We start from the raw sequence: 18,303 nt of genomic DNA, 5'->3' as shown, positions 1-18,303 counted from the left end.
GCATCTTGCATCTGCTAGGTGCAGGAAGTTAACGTCAGCACAGAACCATTAACTCATACACAAACTGGCCGGGGTCCCATCAGGATCCCTGGTGAGGTATCTGCCTCTGGTCTGCACACTTGCTCCCATGTCTCTGGACTTGGGACATGTATGAGGAGTGCTGGCCTGGTGCTTGTGGGGCACCTATGTTTGGGGATTGGTTGCCATGTTACCCCTGATGTTGGGGAGGCACATGTCCTGGCCTCACAGCAGTGAACAGCAGACCAAGTCCCCTGTCCTGATGCTTCTCCTGCTTGGGGGTTTTCCTTAGTTTTCAAAAGGGACAGTACTGTTCATCGAGTTGAAAGCACTAAGCCTCGAAATGTAGTCAGTGGAGTGGCTCCCTCCCATCGCCACTCCCCAGGGCCCTGAGTACCAGGCTGGGGTTGGGTGTCCTTGGAAAGAGTCTGACTTAGCACAGGCAGAGAGCATCTGTGAGGGAGTGAACTCAGGTGGGGCCCCTGGCACCCTTGCTGGGAGGACGGCCACGCATCCTTGCCCTGGCCTGTGGCTCCCAGGATTCCTTGCTGCCTCCATCCTCTGCTCTGTTCCCAGAGTTTTGGAATGATGGAGAGAACCTCAGATCGGCAGAAATACCTTGGTTTGGTCAGATCCAACTTTACTGCTCAAAATCCTTCTGTTCTCACAGGGTTTACGTTTTACCCTCAATGAGCTTCTGATGAGTTCTTGGAGGCAGACCACTGGGTTCGGGTGGACAGTAGCCTCGTTGGAGGGCAGAGCTCTTGTGGCAGGTCTGCACTGGACCAGGGGTGGGGCTCAGATCCTACCTGTGCAACCTTAGTGGGGCAGTGGCAAGGGTGAGAAGCTGAGGGCATGGCTCCCACTCCCCTGTGTGCCTGACAGGTGCTGGCAGATCCGACTAGGCACAGGTGAACATTCTGCTCCCCAGACACCCTGGTGAGTACAGCCTTTCCTCCTAAAAAGGGCAAGTGTCAGGGACAGTGTCTTTGCTGAGTGTCACGGGTGCTCCTTGGCCCTAGGTGGGGTTGGGGGAAAGTGTTACTGTCCACCAGTGCCTTGCTGGCCGATTAGGGGGGTTTCCTGGATGAGGGCAGGGGCGAGCTGGGTGGGCTGCCTCCTGGTTCCTTTGCTGTGAGGACTGGAGGCTCTGAGGCAGAAATGTCCAGCCCCAGTGACAGTGACAGTAGCTGGTGAAGATGGTTGTGACTTGCTTTTGCTTTTGGATGAAATGCTTCCTGGGAGGAATATTATTTCTTGACCTCCTAAACCCCAATGGAAAATGCCCAGCACATTCTATCACACACCAGGAGCTCAAAAATTGTCATAAGCACCTTTCTCCATAAGTACCTGCTGCTGCCCACATTCCCTAATTCAGATCCTCAAGCAGGAGATTCAACTGGCTTCCTAATCTTCTTCCTCTCCCTCATTTCCACATGTAACTGTTCACCAAGTCGGTCTGTTCTACTGTACTGGTTTGTCTTAAATCTATCCTGTCCACTCTACCCTCACTTCCATTGTCTTGGTTCATAAGCTAGTCGCTTCACTCCTGATTAGTTCAACAAATGGAGAGCTGAACTTAACTGCCTGCCATTGGTCTCCCCTCCTGCCAATGCGTCCTTCATTTGACAATGAGAATGAGCTAATATAGGATACAAGCTATATAGCTTTTCCAAAGAACTAAGTCTATTCCAACGTTTCTTTCTAGTCTCATATTCTATTATTTTCCAGCATCTCAATACACACACACACACACACACACACATCCCATACTGTTCACATGCATATACTCCATGTTGGGATACTTGCCCCAGTTCATCACTGACCATGAGGGTAATTCAGGGTAATTCTGAGGATTACGCGTGTCGACCTAAATAAAAAAGTAAACTGAGGCAAGCTTGATTTACCAGAATGAGTTTATTTGGGAGTGGCTGCGGAATTGCAATTCAGAAACACATGCTGCTGCAAGCTACAGGTGAGTCCCCTGAGGGTCTGAAGTGAACTGTATTTATGCACACAAAGTGAAAAGAGGAGAGGGTGCAATCAGAGGCTAAGTAGGGGGCTGACTGCTTGGGAATGGAAGGAGAATTTTGACAGATGTTCTTTGATCAGGAGATAAGTCCCCATCTTCTGTAAATCAGGCACTTATAGGAAATCAGTTTCTCAGTTTTTAAGTTCTGCTCTTTTGAGGATAGATGTGTGAGATTCTCCATTCATATTCTCCGGTTCCAGGTTAGACTGGAATTCTTTCACATTCAGCTTCCCTAATGATCCCTCATTGACAGTTTGTTGCTTGTGGACAGGGCCCACTGCAGTGCTGACCAATAGCTAAGCAGGACTACTAATGGTCACCCACTGACAGTTGGTTGCTTGAGGGCAGGGCCCACTGAGGTGCCAACCAATGGCTGAGCAGGACCCGAGCCTGGTAACAGGGTGTAGAATAATGACACACAACAAGGGCTGCACTCACTGCCCTCTGTTACAGACCTACCCTAAGGTATATTCACCAGGTTGGCATATATCAGTAATAAAAATTATATTTGGTTCTCCATCTGCTACTGCATTATCTTATTTGACAATTTGTTCTAAATCCAAGGTAGAGAAGAGAGATGCTATGATTAGCTACTTTCCCAAACACTCCAAAACTCTTGTGTCCAAAATATATACCTGTCTTCTACCCTTGACATTCTCTGTCTTATCTTCAAAATCTAGTCCCAATAGCTCTGCCTTTACAAAGCCTGTCCTGACAATCAAAGGTATTTGAGTTTTAGGAGTGCTGATTACAGATCTTTCTTCCTTTGGATTCAAATCAATGAATAATAGACACATGAGTCAAAACAGGGATTGAAGTAGCCATGTGATTAATGGGAAAACTGGATTGGAGAATTCAGCAGAGCCTCGTACAGCCACCCCCGACACAAACACACTTAAGCATCACACCAGCCACCAGTGAGAAAATAGCTCCCTCGCCCTTGCCCACCCCCTCCACTGAGGGATTAACCTTACAAAAATTGTAAACAAAGCTTATTGTTTTCAAAGACAACAGTCCTAGAAATCAAGCCTCTGGATCACACATAAAGAAAAGCACATTTATTAATGTCCAATAAAAAACAAGACCCACTGAAGGTCAGGGTCTTACATTTCACCAGTTAGTTAGCTGACTAAGGGAGTGAAGAAGTAAGAAGCTACCTCCCCACCACTTCAAGTTCAATGTTAGAGGACATTCCTTCCTATATAGATAAAGATGGGGATTAGGGAGAGAAGAGTTTTCTCATATTCCTGTGATATCATGGTTTATAACAACAAATATATTATTTGATCCTGTCTCCATTCTTGGTTCAGAGTTCCTAAAACCATTGGAATTTCTTGAAGCAGAGTTGAAAAGGTGTCTTTTATGTTAAGGAAATGATTCTTGGAAAACCCCTGGGTAACCTAGGGACTGAGGGCTGGTTTCTGGGAACCAACCTTGTAATTAAAGGATTGGAACTTTCAGTCCCACCCCTGACCTCTAGGAAGGGGAGAGGGGCCAAGGTTTCAATTCTGTCACCAATGGCCAATGATTTAATCAATCATGCCTATGTCATGAAGCCTCCAAAACCCCCAAAATTTCAAAGATCTTCTGGGTTGGTGAATGTTCAGGGAGAGTGGCTCTCTCTTCGTAGGTACCTTGCCTGATGCAGCTCTTCCACCTGGTTGTTTCTGAGTTATATACTTTTATAACCTAGTATATATAAGTAAATATTTCTCTAAGTTCTGTAAACCTTTCTAACAAGCTGATCAAACTGAGGAGGGGGTTATGGGTAGCAATTGGTGGGTCTGAAGCACAGATAACAACCTGGACTTGAAATTGGCATCTAAAGGATGTTGGGGAAGGCGTTCTTGTAGGATTGAACCCTTAACCTGTGGACTTTGACATGAACTCCAGTGAGTATCAGAAATGAGTTGAATTGTAGGATACCCAGCAGGTACGGGGGAGAAGGCAATGGCATCCCACTCCAGTACTCTTGCCTGGAAAATCCTGTGGATGGAGGATCCTGGTAGGCTGCAGTCCGTGGGTTCACTAAGAGTCAGACACAACTGAGCGACTTCACTTTCACTTTTCACTTTCATACATTGGAGAAGGAAATGGCAACCCACTCCAGTGTTCTTACCAGGAGAATCCCGGGGATGGCGGAGCCTGGTGGGCTGCCGTCTATGGTGTCGCACAGAGTCGGAGATGACTGAAGTGACCTAACAGCGGCAGCGGGTACAGGAGAATTTCTTGGTGGTGTGGAAAAAAACACATAATTCCCCGATTTGATTTTCTTAACCCTCAGCTTTCCTGAGCTCCCCAAGAAATTTATACATTCCTCTATGAATAGATTTATTTTGCTATATATGTATCTGTTTATGTATATTCCTAAAATATTACTTGTTTAAATACAAATATTTATGTTTCAATGCCTGGCACATAGTAGATTCTCAGTATATTTACTGGCTAAATAGATGAAGTGGAATCATAGAATCTGATAAACAGAAAAGGATCTTAGAAGTCAACTACCTCAATTTTATATCCAAAGCCAAAAATCCTACATCTACACCTTGTTTAAGTACTTCTATGAACAGGAAGTACTTTGGCCACCTGATGCAAAAAGCTGACTAATTTGAAAAGACCCTGATGCTGGGAAAGATTGAAGGCAGGAAGAGAATGGGACAACAGAGGATGAGATGGTTGGATGGCATCACTGACTCAATGGACATGGGTTTGAGTAAACTCTGGGAGGTGGGATGGACAGGGAGGCCTGGTGTGCTGCAGTCTGTGGGGTCGCAAAGAGTCTGACACGACTGAGCTACTGAACTGATGAACAGGAACTCAACTTTATAGATTGTATCTAAACAGAGAATATTTAAAAATCACCTCTGTGCACTCAAAAGGACACAATGTAATTTCTTCAGTTTTCTGATCCAAAAAGCATGTTTATTCTAAGCATGAGAAGACAACATACAAATACAAACTTGAAAGACATTCTACAAAATAACTGATCAGTAGACTTCAAAAGTGTTAAAGTCATGAAAGACAAAGAAAGGAAAAAGAAATATCACATGGAGGAGATTGAGGAGTAAACTAAATGCAGTGTGGGATCCTGGAACAGAATGACATTATTGGGAAAATGGGTGAAATTAAAATCAGGTATGAAATATTAAATAAGGCATGGAGTTTAGTTAATAGTGCTAAACCATGGCTATTTCCTGGCTTTGACAATCAAAGGATGGTTATTTGAAGTGTTAACATTAGGGAAGAGGGGTCAGTGATATACTGATACTCTGTGTACCATCTCTGCAAGTTTTCCATAAATCTAAAATAAATTCAAAATATGTTTCTTTAATAATAATTTTAATAACACATATATGAGTGTGGATTTACAGAAGTGCAAAAATCTTACCAGTCCTTTGGTCTACTTAGCACACCGTTGTTCATTTAGCACAATAGTGACAGCCATAAAATTATATCTGGGCCGTAATGACATATCAGGTATCACTGCCAGTGAGAATAGCTGAATGTTGATAGTTAAGCAGAAAAAGTTGAAGTTATTCAGTCATATCTGACTCTGCAACCCTATGGACTATAGCCTGCCATGCTCCTCTGTCCATGGAATTCTCTAGGCAGTTCTACTGGAGTGGAGAGCTGTTTCCTTCTCCAGGGGATCTTTCCAACCCAGGGATCAAAGCCAGGTATCCCTCTTCGCCGACAGATTCTTTACCATCTGAGCCACCAGGGAAGCCCAGTTAAGCAGCAAACAGTATACAAATATTTCAGGAGCTCCTTGCACCAACCAGTTTGCTCCTTGCATAACTCTGATGCCAGGTTTGAAACAGCTCTCATATCTTTGGGATTAACATATTACCATGAAAAGGCAGGCAGCAGGGTGGTGAAAAGATCTGAAATGAACCTCCAGGGACCTCTAGTCTTCCTGTTCCTCTTTTCTAAGAGCCATGTCCCCACTTCTCACACTCCAGCCTTATGCTTGAGTTATACTTTAATTCCCTTGCACAGATTTTCTGTGTTACCAGTGTCTATTTAATGGACTTCATGAAGACAGAAGTATTTCACAGAGAAAGTAAGATGAGGGCCTCCCATCATAGTTGTAGAAGAGGTTGTAGGGTGTATGGGCTCATACTAGGGGAGTTTAGTAGGATATGGTGCTGATTTTCTAATGCTCACAACACAATATCAGGACATTAAAAAAATCTTAGAACATCAATAAACTTCTGAGCAATATTAGCTATTTTAATTTTATTAGAATCTAGGGTAATGCTAAATCTAATTGAAAATAACTTTTTTTTCCTATCTGGAAAAACTTATAGGTTCTTTTTTCTGGTTGGTCTAAGAATTAAATTGATGTGAAACAAATTAACAGAAAAATCACACAACATTTTGATAACGTGTATACGTTTTTCCAGTAGTCGTGTATGGATGTGAGAGTTGGACTGTGAAGAAACCTGAGCACCGAAGAATTGATGCTTTTGAACTGTGGTGTTGGAGAAGACTCTTGAGAGTCCCTTAGACTGCAAGAAGATCCAACCAGTCCATTCTAAAGGAGATCAGCCCTGGGTGTTCTTTGGAAGGACTGATGCTAAAGCTGAAACTCCAGTACTTTGGCCACCTCATGTGAAGAGTTGACTCATTGGAAAAGACTCTGATGCTGGGAGGGATTGGGGGCTGGAGGAGAAGGGGATGACGGAGGATGAGATGGCTAGATGGCATCACCAACTCAATGGACGTGAGTCTGAGTGAACTCCGGGAGTTGGTGATGGACAGGGAGGCCTGGCATGCTGCGATTCATGGGGTCGCAAAGAGTCGGACATGACTGAGCAACTGAACTGAACTGAACTGATACATAGGAGAGACCCAAGAGAACTGAGGAATTCCCCATAATAGCTAAAATCCTCACCTTAAATACCGTCTTTAGCTAAAGACAAATGAGGAGACTGAGGGTAGTAGTTTAGGATTTCCAAGGAGGAAGGCAATTGACACAGAGATGGAAGAATAAATGTTTATTAAATAAGTGTTTCTGGATCATGCAGAGACAATGGAACACAGAGTGGAATTTAAACAAGTCGACTTTGCTAGGTCCATCCCTGTCTACACACCTAGTTCATACTACAGTTACCTATGAGGCTTCCCAGGTGATGCTAGCAGTAAAGGACCTGCCTGCCAATGCAGGAGGTGCAAGAGACACTGCTGGAGGAGGGAATGGCAACCAACTCCAATATTTTTGTCTGGAGAATTCCATGGACAGAGGAGCCAAGAGGGCTGCAGTCCATAGGGTCTCAAAGAGTCAGACATTACTGAAGTGACTTAGAACACACACATAGTTATCTAAGGTGATGATTCCCTTCCTGGAACAGGTGTTCTATCTACATTGTTTAGGTAGTTAGGGGGAAAGCCAAAGATTCTTCCTATTTCCTGGGCCTTGATGATTTTCAGGTCAAAACAATTCGTATGCCAAAGAGATGTTAGTCAGTCAGTCAGTTCAGTTGCTCAGTAGTGTCTGACACTTTGCAACCCCATGGACTGCAGTATACCAGGCCTACCTGTCCATCACCAACTCCTAGAGTTTACTAAAACTTATGTCCATAGAGTCGGGGATGCCATCCAACCATCTCATCCTCTGTTGTCCCCTTCTCCTCCTGCCTTCAATCTTTCCCAGCACCAGGGTCTTTTCAAATGAGTCAGTTCTTTGCATCAGGTGGCCAAAGTATTGGAGTTTAAGCTTCAGCATGGGTCCTTCCAATAAATATTCAGAACTGATTTCCTTTAGGATAGACTCTTGGAACTCCTTGCAGTCCAAAGGACTCTTAAGAGTCCTCCAACACCACAGTTCAAAAGTATCAATTCTTCGGTGCTCAGCTTTCTTTGTAATCCAACTCTCACATCCATACATGACTACTGGCAAACCATAGCTTTGACTAGACAGACCTTTGTTGGCAAAGTAATGTCTCTGCTTTTTAATATGCTGTCTAGGTTGGTGATAGCTTTTCTTCCAAGGTGTCTTTGAATTTCATGGCTGCAGTCACCATCTGCAGTGATTTTGGAACCTAAAAAAATAAAGCCTCTCACTTTTTCTGTTGTTTCCCCACCTATTTGCCATGAAGTGATGGGACCAGATGCCATGATCTTAGTTTTCTGAATGTTCAGTTTTAAGCCAACTTTTTCACTCTCCTCTTTCATTTTCATCAAGTGGGTCTTTAGTTCCTCTTTGCTTGCTGCCATAAGGGTGGTGTCATCTGCATGTCAGAGGTTATTGATATTTCTCCCAGCAATCTTTATTCTAGCTTGTGCTTCATCCAGTCTGGCATTCCTTATGATGTTCTCTGCATATAAGTTAAATAAACAGGGTGACAACATACAGCCTTGATGTACTCCTTTTCCTATTTGGAACCAGTCTGTTGTTCCATGGCCAGTTTTATGTGTTGCTTCCTGACCTGCATATAGATTTATCAAGAGGCAGGTCAGATGGTCTGGTATTCCCATCTCTTTGAGAATTTTCCACAGTTTATTGTGATCCACACAGTCAAAGCCTTTGGTATAGTCAATAAAGCAGACATAGATGTTTTCCTGGAACGCTCTTGCTTTTTTGATGATCCAGCGGATGTTGGTAATTTGATCTCTGGTTCCTCTGCCTTTTCTAAATCCAGCTTGAACATCTGGAAGTTCACGGTTCACATACAGTTGAAGCCTGGCTTGCAGAATTTTGAGCATTACTCTACTAGCGTGTGACATGAGTCCAATTGTGCAGTACTTGAGCATTCTTTGGCATTGCCTTTCTTTGGGATTGGAATGAAGATTGACCTTTTCCAGTCCTGTGGCCACTGCTGAGTTTTCCAAATTTGCTAGCATATTGTAGCACTTTCACAGCATCATCAACCAGGATTTGAAATATCTCAACTGGAATTCCATTGCCTCCTTTAGCTTTGTTCATAGTGATGCTTCCTAAGGCCCACTTCACTTCGGATTCCAGGATGTCTGGTTCTAGATGAGACATCATACCATTGTGATTATATGAATCATGAAGATCTTTTCTATATAGTTCTGTATATTCTTGCCACCTCTTCTCAATATCTTCTGCTTCTGTTAGGTCCATACCATTTCTGTCCTTTATTGAGCCCATCTTTGCATGAAATGTTCCCTTGGTATCTCTAATTTTGTTGAAGAGATCTCTAGTCTTTCCCATTCTATTGTTTTCCTCTAGAGTTCTTCAGGGACTGTATTGTTTTCTTTGCACTTATCACTGAGGAAGTCTTTCTTATCTCTCCTTGCTATTCTTTGGAACTCTGCATTCAAATGGATATATCTTTCCTTTTCTCCTTTGACTTTCACTTCTCTTCTTTTCTTAGCTATTCATAAGGCCTCCTAAGACAGCCATTTTGCCTTTTTGCATTTCTTTTTCTTGGGAATGGTCTTAATCCCTGCCTCCTGTACAATGTCATAAACCTCTGTCCATAGTTCTTCAGTCACTCTATCAGATCTAATCCCTTGAATCTATTACTCACTTCCACTGTATAATCATAAGGGATTTGATTTAGGTCATGCCTGAATGGTCTAGTGGTTTTCCCTACTTTCTTCAATTTAAGTCTGAATTTGGCAATAAGGAGTTGATGATCTGAGCCACAGTCAGTTCCCAGTCCTTTTTTTTTTTTTTTTTTTTTTTTAAAGACTGTTTAGAGCTATACATCTTTGGCTGCAAAGAATACAATCAATTTGGTCTTTGTATTTCTGGTGATGTCCCTGTGTAGAGTCTTCTCTTATGTTGTTGGAAGAGGGTGTTTGCTATTACCAGTGCATTCTCTTGGCAAAACTCTATTAGCCTTTGCCCTGCTTCATTCTGTACTCCAAGGCCAAATTTGCCTGTTACTCTAGGTATTTCTAGGAGAAGGCAATGGCAACCCAATCCAGTACTCTTGCCTGGAAAATCCCATGGATGGAGGAGTCCATGAGGTCGCGAAGAGTAGGACACAACTGAGCGACTTCACCTTCACTTTTTACTTTCCTGCACTGGAGAAGGAAATGGCAACCCACTCCAGTGTTCTTGCCTGGAGAATCCCAGGGACAAAGGAGCCTGGTGGGCTGCCGTCTACGGGGTCGCACAGAGTCGGACACGACTGAAACGACTTAGCAGCAGGAGCAGCCAGGTATTTCTTGACTTCCTACTTTTGCATTCTAGTCCCCTATAATGAAAAGGACATTTTGGAGGAGTGTTAGTTCTAGAAGGTCTTGTAGGTCTTCATAGAAATGTTCAACTTCAGCTTCTTCAGCATTACTGGTCAGAGCATAGTCTTGGATTACCGTGATACTGAATGGTTTGCCTTGGAAACAAACAGAGATCATTCTGTCATCTTTGAGATTGCATCCAAGTACTGCATTTGGACTCTTTTGTTGACTATGATGGCTACTCTATTTCTTCCAAGGGATTCTTGCCCACCATAATAGATATAATGGTCATCTGAGTTAAATTCACCCATTCCAGTCCATCTTAGTTTGCTTATAACTAAAATGTCTATATTCACTCTAGCCATCTCCTGTTTGACCACTTCCAAATTGCCTTGATTCATGGACCTAACATTCCAGATTCCTATGCACTATTGTTCTTTACAGCATCTGACTTTACTTCCATCACCAGTCACATCCACAACTAGGGATTGTTTTTGCTTTGGCTCTGTCTCTTCATTCTTTTTGGAGTTGTTTATCTACTGATCTCCAGGAGTATATTGGGCATCTACTGACCTGGGGAGTTCATCTTTCAGTGTCCTATCTTTTTGCCTTTTTGTACTGTTCATGGGGTTCTCAACACAAGAATATTGAAGTGGTTCGGGATTCCCTTCTCCAGTGGACTACACTTTGTTAGAACTCTCTCCAATGACCCATCCATCTTAGGTGGCCCTATACAGCATGGCTCATAGTTTCATTGAGTTAGACAAGGTTGTGGTCCATGTGATCAAATTGGTTAGTTTTCTGTGATTGTGGTTTTCAGTCTGTCTGCCTTCTGATGGAGAAGTATAAGAGGCTTATGGAAGCTTCCTGATGGAAGAGACTGACTGAGGGGGAAACTGAGTCTTGTTCTAATGGGCAGGGCCATGCTCAGTAAAAATTTAATCCAGTTTTCTGTTGATGGGTGGGGCTGTGTTCCCTCCTTGTTATTTACCTGGGGCCAAACTATGATGGAGGATTCCTTGGTGGCTCAGATGGTAAAGCGTCTGCCTGCAGTGCAGAAGACCCAGGTTTGATCCCTGGGTTGGGAAGATCCCCTGGAGAAGGAAATGGCAACCCACTCCAGTACTCTTGCCTGGAAAATTCCATGGACTGAGGAGCCTGGTAGGCTACAGTCCATGGGATCCCAAAAAGCCGGACACGACTGAGCGACTTCAGTTTCAGTAAACTGTGGTGGAGGTAATGAAGATAATGGAAACCTCCTTCATAAGGACCCATGCACACACTGCTGCACTCAGTGCCCCCAACCCTGCAGCACAGGCCACTCTGCCTACCCACGCCTCTGCCAGAGACTCCTGGACACTCACAGGCAAGTCTGGCTCAGTGTCTTGTGGGGTCACTGTTCCTTTCTCCTGGGTCCTGGTGCACATAAGGTTCTGTTTGAGCCCTCCAAGTGTCTGTTTCTCAGTTCTGTGTAAGTTCTGGCAGCTCTATGTTGGGGTTAATGGCGACCTCCTCCAGGAGGGCTTATGCCATACCCAAGTCTGTTGCACCCAGAGCACCTGCCCCTGCAGCAGGCCACTGCTGACCCGTACCTCCACAGGAGATACTCAAACACAGTTCTGTCTCAGTCTCCTTGGGGTCTGGGTCCTGGTGCGCACAAGGTTTGTTTGAGCCTTCTGAGTGGCTCTGGCAGGTATGGGGTTTGGTACTTAACGTGATTTTTGCCTCTCCTGCCATCTTGCTGGGGCTTCTCTGCCCTTGGATGTGGGGTATCTCCTTGAAGTCGCTCCAGCGCCATGCAGCCACCGCTCCAGGGCTGCAAATTTTGTTCCTATACAACACTATGCTCTATACTAGATTAGTGAATCTGATGTTTTTTCAAACCTTTACTGGTATGTCCCTAATAGGCCCCTCCTATCCCCCTCTCCGGGGCTTCCCAGGTGGCACAGTGGTAAAGAATCTGCCTGCCAATGCAGGAGACGTGAGTTCAATCCCTGGGTCAGGAAGATTCCCTAGAAGAGGAAATGGCAACCCACTCCCGTATTCTTCCCTGGGAAATCCCATGGACAGAAAAACCTGGGAGGCTACAGTCCCCGGAGTCACAAAAGAGTCAGACACAACTTAGTGACTCAAGAACAACAGTGGTTGGAAGAAGTCAAAAACTAGCAATGGGAGTATAAAACAAAACTTCTAAAAGAACATATGTTAAAGTTTGGGGATATTTTTCCATTAAATCTATCACTGATACTTATGTGTTAATAAATACTTAGATTTCATATATTCTGCAGGTCAACGAAAAATAATAGAGAATGCCAAAAACATGGAAAAGAAAAAAACCCTTGATTCACCTCCAATACTTGCCCTTTGTTATGGGGTTCATGGTAGTCTTCCCAAAACCTATGACTCAATAATGCATCTCTCGCTGCTTCCCATGCACCAGTTGCTTTCTACATGGAGACAGCAAAAGGCATCATCAGAAATAGATGGGAACACTCAATAGTGTACAGCATCTTAGGATGCCTAGGTCCCTGAGAAGAATGCTTTCTATGAGGGGACATGAAGTCTGATAGGAGACATGAATGCTGGCAGAAAGTAGTCTTCAGACTATTCTAAATTTGTGTTAAGAATTGCTGTAGATTCCTCTGTCTTGCAACCACAGGCAGAGAGCCTGATCACAGAAAAATATTCATATCAGACCCACCCTGAATGACAAGAATTACTAGAAACTGAATGTAGGAACTGTACACATTACTCTGTCCTTAGGACCTAAATCTGAGAGGAAGAATTTCCCATCAACTAGTAAAAAGGAAGAGTTCCTGGAGACATACTCCTCATGTAAATAAACAAACATGAAATATAGAGAGCTTTCTCTCTACTTAAGGAAGAGCAAAAAGCAACACCCGAGAACAAGGAGGAGCATGTTGAAAACTCAGAAAAATCCATATAGGAAACATAAGACCACTTTAGAATACCATCTCTTTGATGCCCACATGGTATCAAAGAATCTGAAACTTAGAACCCTTGAGGAGACAGTGTCAATTAGTGGTTACAGTCTTTTAATTTTTCTTCTTCCAGGTTTCTTGAGATGTAACTGCAAACAGTACTGTTTAAGGTGTACAGCATAATGATTTGACTTGCATGCAGCATGAAATGACTACCATAAGTTCAGTGAACATCCACTGTCTCATATAGATACAAATAAAAGAAAAAGAAGTTTGTTTGTTTGTTTTCTTGGGTACTCTTCAGTTCAGTTCAGTTCAGTCGCTCAGTCGTGTCTGACTCTTTGCCTCCCCATGAATTACAGCACGCCAGGCCTCCCTGTCCATCACCACTTCCCGGAGTTCACTCAAACTCACATCCATCAAGTCAGTGATGCCATCCAGCCATCTTATCCTCTGTCGTCCCCTTCTCCTCCTGCCCCCAATCCCTCCCAACATCAGAGTCTTTTCCAGTGAGTCAACTCTTCGCATGAGGTAGCCAAAGTATTGGAGTTTCAGCTTTAGCATCAGTCCTTCCAAAAAACACCCAGGGCTGATCTCCTTTACAATGGACTGGTTGGATCTCCTTGCAGTCTAAGGGGTGCTCAAGAGTCTTCTCCAACACCACAGTTCAAAAGCATCAATTCTTCAGCGCTCAGCTTTCTTCACAGTCCAACTCTCACATCCATACGTGACCACTAGAAAAACCATACCCTTGACTAGACGGACCTTTGTTGGCAAAGTAATGTCTCTGCTTTTGAATATGCTATCTAGGTTGGTCATAACTTTCTTTCCAAGGAGTAAGTGTCTTTTAATTTCATGGCTGCAATCACCATCTGCAGTGATTTGGGAGTCCCAAAAAATAAAGTCTGACACTGTTTCCACTGTTTCCCCATCTATTTCCCATGAAGTGATGGGACCAGATGCCATGATCTTAGTTTTCTGAATGTTGAGCTGAAAAAGCCAACTTTTTCACTCTCTTCTTCCACCTTCATCAAGAGGCTTTTTAGTTCCTCTTCACTTTCTGCCATAAGGGTGGTGTCATCTGCATATCTGAGGTGATTGATATTTCTCCTGGAATTCTTGATTCCAGCTTGTGCTTCCTCCAGCGTTTCTCATGATATACTCTGCATAGAAGTTAAATAAACAGGGTGACAATATACAGCCTTGACGTACTCCTTTTCCTATTTGGAACCAGTCTGTTGTTCCATGTAGAGTTCTAACTGTTGCTTCCTGACCTGCATATAGGTTTCTCAAGAGTCAGGTCAGGTGGTCTGGTATTCCCATCTCTTTCAGAATTTTCCACAGTTTATTGTGATCCACACAGTCAAAGGCTTTGGCATAGTCAATAAAGCAGAAATAGATGTTTTTCTGGAGCTCTCTTGCTTTTTCAATGATCCAGCGGATGTTGGCAATTTGATCTCTGGTTCCTCTGCCTTTTCTAAAACCAGCTTGAACATCAGGAAGTTCACAGTTCATGTATTGCTGAAGCCTGGCTTGGAGAATTTTGAGCATTACTTTACTAACATGTGAGATGAGTGCAATTGTGCGGTAGTTTGAGCATTCTTTGGCACTGCCTTTGGATTTTCATATTTAATGTGCAACAGTGTTAATTATATTAGTTGTATGTTACATCCCTAGAATTTATCTTATTACCGGAAGTTTGTATCTTTTGACCACTTACATCCAGTTCCCCCTCTCTCACGTCCTCCCTTGGTAGACACAAATCTGATCTCTTTTTTTATTAATTTTTTTTGTTTGTTTTTGAAGTATAATTGGCCTACAGCCAATTAGTTGTACTTCCAATTAGTTAGTTGTTAGTTCCTAGTATGTGACATAGTGGTTCAATATTTCTGTACATTTCAAAATGATCACCAGGGTATGTCTAGTTACCATCTGTAACCATACAAAAATATTACATTACAATTGACTATACCCCCCACACTATTCATTTCATACTGGTGACACATTTATAACTGAAGTTTGTATGTCTTCATCTCACCCATTTGAGTGAGGCCTTTGGGGTTCAAATTCCCTCCTATTTTCCAGTTGTGACGGCTTTGAAAAGTTGATTAACATCCCTGAGCTTCAATTTGCTTATTTTTAAGATGAGGATACTAATAGTCACTATTATGATAAAATTAGATAGCATATGAATTATTTAAAATAGGCATTTCCAGCCCTAAAGAGCACATGCTCTAGAAAGTCAGCTAGTGCCTCTTCATTCTTCTGTCAGAGAACGAAGCTTTCCTTTACTTCTGTAGTGAACTCAGTCCTGTTCCATCAGCTCCAAGGACACAGAGCAGAAGAAGGACTGTTCTTGAGAACTGACTTGGAAGTGTTCCCAAGGAAAGTCATTGCCTTAATAAGCAAATAAAAAATGTACACTGCGGTTCCTAAAGATCTGTGATTGAAGTTTAAACAAAGAAAGCTTCTTTGAAAGCCCCAAGTAAGAAATGCCAAGCTAAGGAGGATGAATCTGGCCTGGGAGCTCTGTGAGTTATCAGCTGTCCCCACAGTGGTGGTGCTGGCTGAAGTTTGAGGACGTGGGCCCTGGAATTTGGACCCCCACAAGCCTGAAAAAACTCCATAAAGTTGGAAGGACCCGAGACTGGCAGGGTCTTCAGAGAGCTGAAGTGAGTTTCTCAAGCTAGTCAGGGTGAGGGAACCACAGAGATCAAGCGCTAAGCCTTTGGAGGGAGCACTGACTCCAAGACCCTAGGCTACCACAGAACTAATCCTAAGGAGTATCAAGCAGTGAGAAGACACTGGAGATCAGTGCAGAAATAACTCCAGAAAGAATGAAGAGACGGAGCCAAAGCAAAACAACACCCGGTTGTGGATGTGACTGGTGATAGAAGTAAAGTCCAATGCTGTAAAGAACAATATTGCATAGGAACCTGGAATGTTAAGTCCATGAAAAAAAACAAATTGGAAGTAGTCAAACAGGAGATGGCAAGAGTGAACATAGACATTTTAGGAATCAGCAAACTAAGATGGACTGGAATGGGTGAATTTAACTCAGATGACCATTATATCTACTACTGTGGGCAAGAATCCCTTAGAAGAAATGGAGTAGCCATGATAGTCAACAGAGTCAGAAATGCAGTCTCAAAAATGACAGAATGATCTCTGTTTGTTTCCAAGGCAAACCATTCAATATCACCATAATCAAAGTCTATGCCCTGACCAGTAATGCTGAAGAAGCTGAAGTTCTTCATTTCTATGAAGACCTACAAGACCTTCTAGAACTAACACCCCAAAAAGATGTCCTTTTCATTATAGGGGACTAGAATGCAAAAGTAGAAAGTCAAGAAATACCTGGAGTAATAGGCAAATTTGGGCTTGGAGTACAAAATGAAGCAGGGAAAAGGCTAACAGATTTTGCCAAGAGAATGCACTAGTCATAGCAAACACCCTCTTCCAACAACACAAGAGAAGACTTTACACATGGACGTCACCAGATGGTCAAAACTGAAATCAGATTGATTATATTCTTTGCAGCCAAAGATGGAGAAGTTCTATCCAGTCATCAAAAACAAGACCAGGAGCTGACTGTGACTCAGATCATGAACTCCTTATTGCCAAATTCAGACTTAAATTGAAAAAAATGGGGAAAACCACTAGACCATTCAGGTATGACCTAAATCAAATCCCTTACGATTATACAGTGGAAGTGACAAATAGATTCAAGGAATTAGATCTGATAGATAAAATGCCTGAAGAACTATGAGCAGAGGTTCATGACATTGTACCGGAGGCAGGGATCAAGACTATCCCCAAGAAAAAGAAATGTAAAAAGGCAAAATGGTTGCCTGAGGATGACTTACAAATAGCTGAGAAAAGAAAAGACGCAGAAGGCAAAGGAGAAAAGGAAAGATACCCATTTGAATATACCCAGAGTTCCAAAGAATAGCAAGATAAGAAAGCTTTCCTCAGGGATCAATGCAAAGAAACACAGGAAAACAATAGAATGGGAAAGACTAGAGATTTCTTCAAGAAAATTAGAGATACCAAGGGATCATTTCATGTAAAGATGGGCACAATAAAGGACAGAAATGGTATAGACCTAACAGAAGCAGAAGATATTAAGAAGAGGTGGCAAGAATACACAGAAGGATCATACAGAAAAGATTTTCATAACCCAGATGATCATAATGGTATGATCACTCATCTAGAACCAGACATCCTGGAATGCAAAGTGAAGTGGGGCTTAAGAAGCATCACTATGAACAAAGCTAGTGGAGGTGATGGAATTCCAGTTGAGCTATTTCAAATCTTAAAAGATGATGGTGCAAAAGTACTGCACTCAATATGCCAGCAAATTTGGAAAACTCAGCAGTGGCCACAGGACTGGAAAAGGTCAGCTTTCATTCCAATCCCAAAGAAAGGTAATGCCAAAGAATGTTCAAGCTACTGCATAATTGCACTCATGTCACACGCTAGTAGAGTAATGCTCAAAATTCTGCAAGCCAGGCTTCAACAGTATGTGAACCATGAACTTCCAGATGTTCAAGCTGGATTTAGAAAAGGCAGGGGAACCAGGGATCAAATTGCCAACGTCTGCTGGATTGTCAAAAAAGCAAGATAGTTCCAGGAAAACATCTATTTCTGCTTTATTGACTACACCAGAGCCTTTGACTGTGTGGATCACAACAAACTGTGAAAAATTCTGAAAGAGATGGGAATACCAGACCACGTGACCTGCCTCCTGAAAAATCTGTATGTAGGTCAGGAAGCAACAATTAGAACTGGACATGGAACAACAGACTGGGTTCCAAATCAGGAAAGGAATACATCAAGTGTGTATATTGTCACCCTGATTATACAACATATGCAGAGAACATCATGAGTAATGACAGGCTGGATGAAACACAAGCTGGAATCAAGATTGCTGGGAGAAATAACAATAACCTCAGATATGCAGATGATACCACCATTATGACAGAAAGTGAAGAAGAACTAAAGAGCCTCTTGATGAAAGTGAAAGAGGAGAGTGAAAAAGTTGGCTTAAAACTGAACATTCAGAAAACTAAGATCATGGCATCCAGTCCCATCACTTCATGGCAAATAGATGGGGAAACCATGGAAATAGTGAGAGACTTTATTTTTGGG

General features: G+C 42.8%; 1 long non-coding RNA gene across 1 annotated transcript in view; it reads left to right on the top strand.

The window, feature by feature from the left end:
• Positions 1-18,303, top strand: part of LOC147375863 (uncharacterized) — an 86,690-nt gene that overhangs the window by 34,242 nt on the left and 34,145 nt on the right. The window lies entirely within an intron of this gene.

Source organism: Bos grunniens, chromosome 3, assembly GCF_055505025.1.
Source record: "Bos grunniens cultivar Pamir isolate PY7600 chromosome 3, Bosgru_T2T1.0, whole genome shotgun sequence".
NCBI classification, from domain to species: domain Eukaryota; kingdom Metazoa; phylum Chordata; class Mammalia; order Artiodactyla; family Bovidae; genus Bos; species Bos grunniens.
This window is presented reverse-complemented; position numbering and strand designations above follow the sequence as displayed.